Source organism: Aulostomus chinensis, chromosome 1 (genome assembly GCF_037954235.1).
Source record: "Aulostomus chinensis isolate RoL2024-O1b breed Wild chromosome 1, RoL_Achi_v1.0, whole genome shotgun sequence".
NCBI classification, from domain to species: Eukaryota; Metazoa; Chordata; class Actinopteri; order Syngnathiformes; family Aulostomidae; genus Aulostomus; species Aulostomus chinensis.
In genome coordinates this window covers 26,870,316-26,880,872 of record NC_141320.1, presented here as the reverse complement: position 1 = coordinate 26,880,872, position 10,557 = coordinate 26,870,316, and the positions used below count along the sequence as shown (strand labels likewise).

General features: G+C 41.9%; 1 non-coding gene across 1 annotated transcript; it reads left to right on the top strand.

Moving 5' to 3' along the window:
- Positions 1 to 10,007: 10,007 nt before the first annotated feature.
- On the top strand, positions 10,008 to 10,079 carry trnah-gug (transfer RNA histidin (anticodon GUG)). The gene has a single exon. It is a non-coding gene; the product is annotated as a tRNA-His (tRNA).
- The last annotated feature ends 478 nt before the right edge of the window (positions 10,080 to 10,557 follow it).

The following is a 10,557-nucleotide window of genomic DNA, read 5'->3' as shown; positions in this document are numbered from 1 at the left end:
GAGGCAAGGGATGTGCGTCACGGACAGTGCGTGCGTTCAGCCACCGAAAATCAGTGCAGAGGTGCAGGTCGCCGTTCTTTTTCCAGACAAGAAAGAGGTGATGCGTACTCACTTGTAGACTTCTGTATGATGTCACGCTCCTCCATCTCAGTTAAAGCCACTCTCAGCTTCTCATAGTGTGATGGGGACAGTCGGCGATAGGGAAGTCTGAAAGGCTTGCTGTCACTCAGTCGGATGCGGTGGACGAAGTCTTTGGCTTTACCACAGTCCAGCCTGTGGCGAGAGAAGATGGACTCATACTTAGCAAGCAGGTCAACAAGCTTCGTTTTCCAGAAGGGAGACAGGTGAGTAGCGTCAATGTCAATGTCCTGTAGACCAAGGTCAGAGAGCGTAGGGCTGAGGGTCGGTCGAGCAGTACAGTCAGAGTCGACCGTCAGGCTCTTCTCGCTGGCTGTGTCAGATTTGTCAGCTGTCTTTGTCACAGTACACTTCACTTCCTCAGGTGAGTCAGCTACATAAAGGTAGTCTGTGTCAAAGTCTTCCAGTGCCACACAGGGTGACACATCAGCTATCTTGCAGTTGCGTCTCAAAGTCACTGGTCTGGGGGAGGGGTTAATGACTCTCACTGGAACCCATCCGTCGCCCCACAGCGGTGTCACAACATGGCCCACCATCACTGAACGTGGCACTGTTCTTGACTCACTTGGCTCGACAACCACCGTGCTGCCAGCTGAGAGACATAGATGAGCAGGTAGGCGACCCCAAACTAAGTGTTCTGTCAAGGGCTCCAGGGTCACAGCATGCTTGAGTTTAACAGTACCAATCTTATCAGGACAGTCATCACCTCTCCATGTCTCCACAGTGGTCAACAGCTGCAGTAGGCTCCCTTCCTCCGCAGGAATCCGACCAGACGGAGGTGCACTCCCCCCAAGGTCTCCAGAATGCTTCAGCATCCGAATGAGGTGTTTTATGACATTGCTGCCAAGAATGAGATCATCACCTTGACCCTCCACGATGAGCGTTGGAACCGAGAAGCAACAGCCAAACACCTTCATCTGCAACTCACACACACCAACAGGGTTTGTTCTCGAACCCCCACATCCAATAAGGACAACTGAAGTGGGAGAAACAGAGTCAGGAGAAACAACATTGTTCTGCTTCAGGAGAGGGAGCACCTGAGAGCTCAAGGAACAGGCCATAGAGCCGCTGTCGAGCATAGCTCTAAGTTTTACAGTATCGTGGATCAGCACATCAGTGTGAAACAGGTTATCAGTTGCAGACAGTCTTTGTGTGTTTTGAATAACCACAGGGGGGTTATCACCTGCTAAGGAGCAGAACTGTGAGTATACTGACTCAAGATCAACATCATCAGAATCTTGTGGGGACATCTCACTTGGCCCTACACTACTCCCCTGCTCCTGTGGGCCAGCTAGTTTCCCTGCTGGTTGGAACCACCAGGCTGAGCAGCAGGTAAGTCGGAAGGAGGAGCTCTATTACAGGTCATGGCTTGATGTCCAGTAGCATAGCAGTGAAAACAAAGCCGCTCTCTCCTGCAGTGAGACATGGTGTCATGGTCATCGCCCCCACAAACGGCACACGGACCCCGAGACCTGCTGCAGCCACCAGCACCTGACCTTGGCGATCTGGAAGGACGGGACGCCTCTCGCTGCAGTAGCCGCTCAAGGAGAGTGATAACATGTTCAAGCGACTGCCCCTCAGACTGTGATGTTCTGCCGGCTGTAACTGGTTGAGGGGCACGGTCAGGGGCAGGGGCACGGTCAGGGGCAGGGGCCCCCCCAGCAGATTGGGCGTGGCACTGCAAAACATTTGCAACCTGGTTGGATTGCACGTTACCGGCTGGGTGTGAAGATTGACGTTGCTGGAGGCGCCTTTTCCGGTGGTGCTCGTCCAACCTCACCTGAACATCAGTAGCAGTCCACTCCTCCAATGGCTTGCAGGCAAAAACTAGAGACAGCTCAGTATCTGGACAGTGGGTGATAAACATGACTGTGACCTCACGGGGAGAATTGTCGAGAGTCTTCCCCTGTCTCTTCAGTCCATCTACAGCAGTGTCCATGGCTTTGTTAAGCCGAATCCAATAGTCAACAGCTGTCTCAGTGGGTTGAGGTTTTGTGTCATAAAAGTCAGCAAGGGGCATGAAGGAGGTCACACAGTCACCAAAGTGTTGCTTAAGTATGTCAAACACAGGCTGAGGGCCTGACTTTAAGTCTAAGGAGGGTCGACTACGAAGCCCAATGGTCACCACATCACGTGCCCTCCCCCTTAGCTTGCCCAAAACTTCATTCACCTGGTGACACAGTTCAATGCCCCTCCTACTCAGGTAAAGCCTCATAGCATCCTCCCACTCAGAGACTGAGACCCTATCAGTGTCATCCCCCCTGAAAGGCTGTGGTTCATAACTGTCATGTGTAACTGTCAAGTTAACTTTAGAAAGATCAGCTGTGGATGACTGAGTCATGTTGGCATCATTAGTTGGAATGGACTTAAGACATGAAACAATGTTCTCACCTATACTGGTGCCAATCTGTTTCACTAGGTCACTGAGAACATGGACATCCTGACTGGAAAGTGCAGATTCCCCATCCACCCCAACATCTGCAGTGGCACATGCACTATGTCTCCCCGGGCGACTGTGAGGAGTAGATGCAACATGTCTGCCTTCACTAAACCCATCCAGACTATGCAACTGACTGAACCACTGCTTAGAACCCCTACCAACACTTGATATGTTATGTTGATCCATTGTCATTGAAAAAGTGAAACAAAATCTCACAATCAAAAGCTAAGAGCCTGATACCCTTTTTTTTTTTTTTTAGCTTTAAGTAACTAATTTCCCCCTTTTTTCTCTTGACAGTTATCTCAAATGGAAAGAAAAAAACACCTTGGGGGATTTATATAGGCTATTCAATGAACCTCACTTATGATGGCGAATGACAAAAAGAAAAATATATATCCCCACTAACACACATTAAAATACACCTTCATATCAAAAACAAGTTCATTACTGCAACCCACAAGGAAACTTTTTTTTTTTTTTTTTTTTTTTGGTTTGTTTGTTTGTTTTGGGGTTTTTTTTTTTTTTTTTCCGTGGCACTAACAGGCCACCATACAACAAAAAACACAGTCCAAACCCTGGTTCAATGCAATAACCGGACTCAGGATACCGAGGGAATGAATGAAGAACAGGCGAAGCGGGCGCGTGGAGAGCCACCGGTCCCACGTCAAGCTCACGGCGTCACCATGGAGACGAACCGACCACTGCAGTCACGAACGGGTCACGGCACCATTGTAGCGGTTCTTGTACTTCACTTGCGTTGTGTATTTAAGGACGAGGTAGTCTGTTTCACCGTTGGCACACTCGCCGTTTATTTCTCGTCTGGACTGACCTGGCATGGAGATTTAACACACAGTCAACTTTTTATAAAAAAAGGACAGGCTCGACTGTACGGGAGCTTTATGATTCAAAATATAACTTAAACCACTCCTTCATATTAAAATAAAGTAATTAATATAAAACAAAGACAGAGCTCATAAGTCATACACCTGCCCCGGAGGCAGCGAGGTCCGACTGTTGCTACCCCCCGGGGTGCACGACCCTAAACCACAGGGGGTGCTGCCTTTAATTGCAGTAGGAAACCCCAGTTCCCGTGTTTTGTGAATGTGTTTTAAATGGCAAGTGGGATCACAACTCTTAACTTCGTTACATCAGCATCACTTTGAGGTTGTTCGAAACTCTTACTACATTACAGTAAGCATCACTGAGTTTCTTAGCAACTATCACTACATTACTGTTAGCATCATTTTAAGTTCATTAGCAATTCTTACTACATTACTGTTAGCATCATTTTGAGATCACTAGCAGTTCTTCCGACATCACTGTCGCAATATTTTGAGGTTCGTAGCAACTCTTACTACATTATTGTCACATTATTTTGAGGTTCGTAGCAACTCTTACTACATGACTGTCAGCATCACTTTGAGGTTATTCGAAAGTTTCACTCCATTACTGTTAGCATCATCTTGAGTTCATTAGCAATTCTTCCGACATCACTGTCGCAATATTTTGAGGTTCGTAGCAACTCTTACTACATGACTGTCAGCATCACTTTGAGGTTGTTCGAAACACTTACTACATTACTGTAAGCATCATTGAGTTTATTAGCAACTCTTACTTACTACAGGACTGTTAGCATCATTTTGAGATCATTAGCAATTCTTCCGAGATCACTGTTGCTTTATTTTGAGGTTCGTAGCAACTCTAACCACATGACTGTCAGCATCACTTTGAGGTTATTCGAAACTTTCACTACATCACTGCTGCATCAGTTTGAGATCATTAACAATTCTTCCCACATCACTGTCGCATTATTTTGAATTTATTAGCAACTCTTGCTACATTACTGTCAGCGTCACTTTGAGGTTATTCGAAACTTTCACTACATGACTGTTAGCATCATTTTGAGTTCATTAGCATTTCTTCCAACATCACTGTCGCATTTTCTTGAGGTTAGTAGCAACTCTTACTACATTACTGTTGCATTATTTTAAGGTTCGTATCAACTCTTGCTACATGATTGTCAGCATCACTTTGAGGTTGTTCGAAACTCGTACTACATTACTGTAAGCATCATTGAGTTTATTAGCAACTATCACTACATTACTGTTAGCATCATTTTGAGTTTTTTAGCAATTCGTACAACATCACTGTAGCATCATTTTTGATTTCATTAATAATTCTTTCTACATCACTGTAGAATTATTAGCAACTTTCATTACATTACCATTAGCATCATTTTTTAATTCATTAACCGTTCTTTCAACATCACTGTTGCATTATTTTTTGGTTCGTAGCAACCTTCCTTCAAAACTGTCAGAATCCCTTTGAGGTTATTTTAAACTATCACTACATAACTGTTAGCATCATTTTGAGTTGTTGAGCAATTCTCACGACATCACTGTAGCATTAAATTGAGTTCATTAGCAACTCTTCCTAAATGACTGTCAGCATCACTTTGAGGTTGTTCGAAACTCTTACTACATTACTGTAAGCATCACTTTGAGGTTATTCGAAACGTTCACTCCATTACTGTTAGCATCATTTTGAGTTCATTAGCAATTCTTACTAAATCACTGTCGCATCATTTTGAGATCTTTAGCAATTCTTTTGACATCACTGTCGCATTATTTTGAGGTTCGTAGCAACTCTTACTACATGACTGTCAGAATCACTTTGAGGTTATTCGAAACTCTTACTACATTACTGGAAGCATCACTGAGTTGATGAGCAACTATCACTCCATTACTGTTAGCATCATTTTAAGTTCATTAGCAATTCTTCCGACATCACTGTCGCAATATTTTGAGGTTCGTAGCAACTTTTACTACATTACTGTCGCATTATTTTGAGGTTCGTAGCAACACTTACTACATGACTGTAAGCATCACTTTGAGGTTATTCGAAAGTTTCACTCCATTACTGTTAGCATTATTTTGAGTTCATTAGCAATTCTTACTACATCACTGCGCATCATTTTGAGATCATTAGCAATTCTTCTTCCGACATCACTGTCGCATTATTTTGAGGTTAGTAGCAACTCTAACTACATGACTGTCAGCATCACTTTGAGGTTGTTCGAAACTCTTACTACATTACTGTAAGCATCACTGAGTTTCTTAGCAACTATCACTACATTACTGTTAGCATCATCTTGAGTTCATTAGCAATTCTTCCGACATCACTGTCGCAATATTTTGAGGTTCGTAGCAACTTTTACTACATTACTGTCGCATTATTTTGAGGTTCGTATTAACTCTTACTACATTACTGTCAGCATCACTTTGAGGTTACTCGAAAGTTTCACTCCATTACTGTTAGCATCATTTTCAGTTCATTAGCAATTCTTCTGACATCACTGTCACATTATTTTGAGGTTCGTAGCAACTCTTACTACATCATTGTTGCATTATTTTAAGGTTCCTAGCAACTCTTACTACATTACTGTCAGCATCACTTTGAGTTTATTTGCAACTATCACTACATTACTGTTAGCATCATTTTGAGTTCATGAGCAATTCTCACGACATCACTGTAGCATTGAATTGAGTTCATTAGCAACTCTTACGAAATGACTCAGCATCACTTTGAGGTTGTTCGAAACTCTTACTACATTACTGTAAGCATCACTTTGAGGTTATTCGAAACGTTCACTCCATTGCTGTTAGCATCATTTTGAGTTCATTAGCAATTCTTACTAAATCACTGTCGCATCATTTTGAGATCTTTAGCAATTCTTTTGACATCACTGTCGCATTATTTTGAGGTTCGTAGCAACGCTTACTACATTACTGTCAGCATCACTGAGTTTATTAGCAACTTTCACCACATTACTTTTAGCATCATTTTGAGATCATTAGCAATTCTTCTGACATCACTGTCGCATTATTTTGAGGTTCGTAGCAACTCTTACATTACTGTTGCATTATTTTAAGTATCGTACAAACTCTTCCTACATTTCTGTCAGCATCACTTTGAGTTTATTAGCAACTATCTCTACATTACTGTTCGCATCATTTTGAGTTTATTAGCAATTCTGACGACATCACTGTCGCATCATTTTGAGATCATTAGCAATTCTTCTGACATCACTGTCACATTATTTTGAGGTTCGTAGCAACTCTTACCACATTACTGTGTCATTATTTTAAGGTTTGTAGCAACTCTTACTACATGACTGTCAGCATCACTTTGAGGTGATTCAAAACTTTCACTCCATTACTGTTAGCATCATTTTGAGTTTATTAGCAATTCTTCTGACATCACTGTCGCATCATTTTGAGGTTATTAGCAACTCTTACTACATGACTGTCAGCATCACTTTGAGGTTGTTCGAAACACTACATTACTGTAAGCATCACTGAGTTTATTAGCAACTATCACTACATTACTTTTAGCATGATTTTGAGTTCATTACAATTATTACTACGTCACTGTCGCATCATTTTGAGATCATTAGCAATTCTTCCGACATCACTGTCGCAATATTTTGAGGTTCGTAGCAACTTTTACTACATTACTGTCGCATTATTTTGAGGTTCGTATTAACTCTTACTACATTACTGTCAGCATCACTTTGAGGTTACTCGAAAGTTTCACTCCATTACTGTTAGCATCATTTTCAGTTCATTAGCAATTCTTCTGACATCACTGTCACATTATTTTGAGGTTCGTAGCAACTCTTACTACATCATTGTTGCATTATTTTAAGGTTCCTAGCAACTCTTACTACACTACTGTCAGCATCACTTTGAGTTTATTTGCAACTATCACTACATTACTGTTAGCATCATTTTGAGTTCATGAGCAATTCTCACGACATCACTGTAGCATTGAATTGAGTTCATTAGCAACTCTTACGAAATGACTCAGCATCACTTTGAGGTTGTTCGAAACTCTTACTACATTACTGTAAGCATCACTTTGAGGTTATTCGAAACGTTCACTCCATTGCTGTTAGCATCATTTTGAGTTCATTAGCAATTCTTACTAAATCACTGTCGCATCATTTTGAGATCTTTAGCAATTCTTTTGACATCACTGTCGCATTATTTTGAGGTTCGTAGCAACTCTTACATTACTGTTGCATTATTTTAAGTATCGTACAAACTCTTCCTACATTTCTGTCAGCATCACTTTGAGTTTATTAGCAACTATCTCTACATTACTGTTCGCATCATTTTGAGTTTATTAGCAATTCTGACGACATCACTGTCGCATCATTTTGAGATCATTAGCAATTCTTCTGACATCACTGTCACATTATTTTGAGGTTCGTAGCAACTCTTACCACATTACTGTGTCATTATTTTAAGGTTTGTAGCAACTCTTACTACATGACTGTCAGCATCACTTTGAGGTGATTCAAAACTTTCACTCCATTACTGTTAGCATCATTTTGAGTTCATTAGCAATTCTTCTGACATCACTGTCGCATCATTTTGAGGTTATTAGCAACTCTTACTACATGACTGTCAGCATCACTTTGAGGTTGTTCGAAACACTACATTACTGTAAGCATCACTGAGTTTATTAGCAACTATCACTACATTACTTTTAGCATGATTTTGAGTTCATTACAATTATTACTACGTCACTGTCGCATCATTTTGAGATCATTAGCAATTCTTCCGACATCACTGTCGCATCATTTTGAGATCATTAGCAATTCTTCTGACATCACTGTCGCATTATTTTGAGGTTCGTAGCAACTCTTACTACATGACTGTCAGCATCACTTTGAGGTGATTCGAAACTTTCACTCCATTACTGTTAGCATTATTTTGAGTTCATTAGCAATTTTACTACATTACTGTTGCATCATTTTGAGATCATTAGCAATTGTTACGACATCACTGTCGCATTATTTTGAGGTTATTAGCAACTCTTACTACATTACTGTAAGCATCATGTAGTTTATTAGCAACTCTCACTACATCACTGTGAGCATCATTTTGAGTTCATTAGCAATTCTTACTACATCACTGTAACAAAGTTGTTTCTATGGCAGTTCCCAAAGAGGTAGAAAATGATCCAACACTGTATTTAGTTCATCAATGTACTTCTTGAATGTTAGTGATTGATCCGGGATCTCCCTCTCATGCATCCCAGGCAGAATCAATGACTTAGCTGCAAGTCACCTTTTTTGAACTCTTGAACATCTGGAAGTTGTTAAAGGGGTTTTACAAGGGGGTCCCACAAATCTCCTGAGCACCAGGATTAGTTGGTACCGTTCCGACACCAGGAAGGAACTCATAAATAGTGGAGATAACACAGATAGACATTCCAAGAACAATTGTCTTTTAGATCTACATAAGCTTTTATCATGTATATGCTTGACTTGTAAGTATGCGTGAGTACAAAGTATTATGAAAAGATAATATATAAGACAACAGAAAAACACTTAATATCAGTCAATGAAGAGAGCTCTGAACCCAGGTGCTTCCATCTCGGACGAATGAACAGCTCCCTGCCCTCCAGATACCTGCTGCCATACAAGAGACACAGCGAGGGGAACGTCAACCCCCCCCCCCCCCCCAGAAGAACAGGGTCCTGAAGGGCTTGAGATCCTTGAGATCCAGTAGAATTTGTTTGAAACAGTTTACAACACTGAGTGACAGGATTGAAGAGGGGAGATTTTGGTATTTTCAGTTTAATTCTAACTTTAAACTGGGCATGAACATTTTTAGTCGTTCATATTCTAACATACAGAGGAAGTCATGACATTCCCTTTTTTTTAACCTGTCCTGTTCAGGAAATGGAAATGGAAATTTTGCTGCTATGTTGAATCAGAAAAACCTTTTGAAGTCTACTTTTGCTTCAGTCAGAAAGTGGACTGTTGTTAACTCTCACAATGGTTGGTGATTGTGGAGGAAGACAAAATCCTTATGAACCTCTTTTTAACAGACACACATTTCTAAAGATGCAGGTTTATTTTATTTTTCTTCTTCTAGCATGGTTTCGATCCATCGACCTCTGGGTTATGGGCCCAGCACGCTTCCTCTGCGCCACTCTGCTCTACTGTTGACGGAAAAGTCCTTGTTTTAGGAGAGCATTCTCTCTCTTTGTCTCTGCCCTGCTCTCCTGCTCTCTTTCCCCTCATTTAGTCCTTGACATGATCCATGCTCTACAGCTCTGCGGGTGGAATGAAGACCTGCGTCTGCTCTGCCCGTGCCGTCCTTCGTCTCAACCTAAATTGTTTGACCCACCTTTATAATGCTGCAGACAACACAACCAAACTGGCCCCGATCAGGATTTGACAGGCCGAAACATGCCCTAAAAACACCAAGAATAATATCCACCACCTTCTGAACGGGGCCTGGCCCGTCTCCTGCATCAGGGGCCGCCGCAGTCGCGCATCAGCTGTTCAACAGCTGTTCGCCGCAACACTTAATGAGACAAAGACATCGAAGCTCAAGCTGCTGTTGAGGAAGCTGTGATCGTATAGTGGTTAGTACTCTGCGTTGTGGCCGCAGCAACCCCGGTTCGAATCCGGGTCACGGCAGCATGAGATAAATTTCTTTGTGTGTATTGATGGACACAAGCCAAGCAGAAATTTCCCAGAATGCAATAGGGCAGTGTTTGGTCAGTGCTGAGCAGGCGTCAGTCTGAAAATGATGTCACATTATTGTGTCATCACTTGACCAGACCCAAAAGTAGGCTCAGGTATCAGTTTCTTCTCAATGCTAACGTCTGCTAGCTTAGTCTGCTACTTTGATGGCTCTGCCTGCTCAAAGGTCCAGAACCCTGGATGTGGTGGTTCCTACCTGAACGTAGATTCTGTCAGCTCATGTTGTTAAATCAACTCACCAGGAACACCAGTAGATTTCAATGGACTGACAATGAGTCTCATTGAATGGTAGTCATGTCAAATATGAAGTCATCACCTGAGGAGGTCTGCTGCTGGAATGAAGCTAAAGATATTCACAAGATATTCTAGATCTTAAAATAAAGCATTTTTATATTTGATTTCTTATTCATTC